Source organism: Cyprinodon variegatus, unplaced genomic scaffold, assembly GCF_000732505.1.
Source record: "Cyprinodon variegatus isolate N-32 unplaced genomic scaffold, C_variegatus-1.0 Scaffold1214, whole genome shotgun sequence".
Lineage (NCBI taxonomy): Eukaryota > Metazoa > Chordata > Actinopteri > Cyprinodontiformes > Cyprinodontidae > Cyprinodon > Cyprinodon variegatus.
The window spans coordinates 77,775-78,186 of NW_015151667.1; the positions used below are offsets into that span (position 1 = coordinate 77,775).

The 412-nt window shown below is 48.8% G+C and overlaps 1 non-coding gene across 1 annotated transcript; it reads right to left on the reverse strand.

The window, feature by feature from the left end:
- Positions 1-73, reverse strand: trnar-acg. Its single transcript has one exon. It is a non-coding gene; the product is annotated as a tRNA-Arg (tRNA).
- Positions 74-412: the final 339 nt, after the last annotated feature.

The window sequence follows — 412 nt, forward strand, 5'->3', positions numbered from 1 at the left end:
CGAGCTGGCCAGGAGTCGAACCTAGAGTCTTCTGATCCGTAGTCAGACGCGTTATCCATTGCGCCACTAGCCCTAACTTGAGCAAGATGTAACCATCATTGTTCGAAAGCTCGAATAAAGTCGCATCATAGAAAGTTAGGTGGACATTGTGGTTAAATACTGGGAGTGGAAAAGCTAAAACAAATGCCGCATGTGAGGCTTGACTCATGACCTTCATATTATGAGACTGACGAGCTGCCTACTGCGCCAGCCAGGACATGAACGCATGCCTAGGGACAGGGACTCATCTTGTGCACAGACATTTTGAATACCCTCCACAATAGGGCCTCATGAGATGTGTTCCTCCGGCATCCTAATGGATATACCTCCCGAGCAAGGGATTGTTGGTTCCAGTCCCATCTGCTGTGCAATC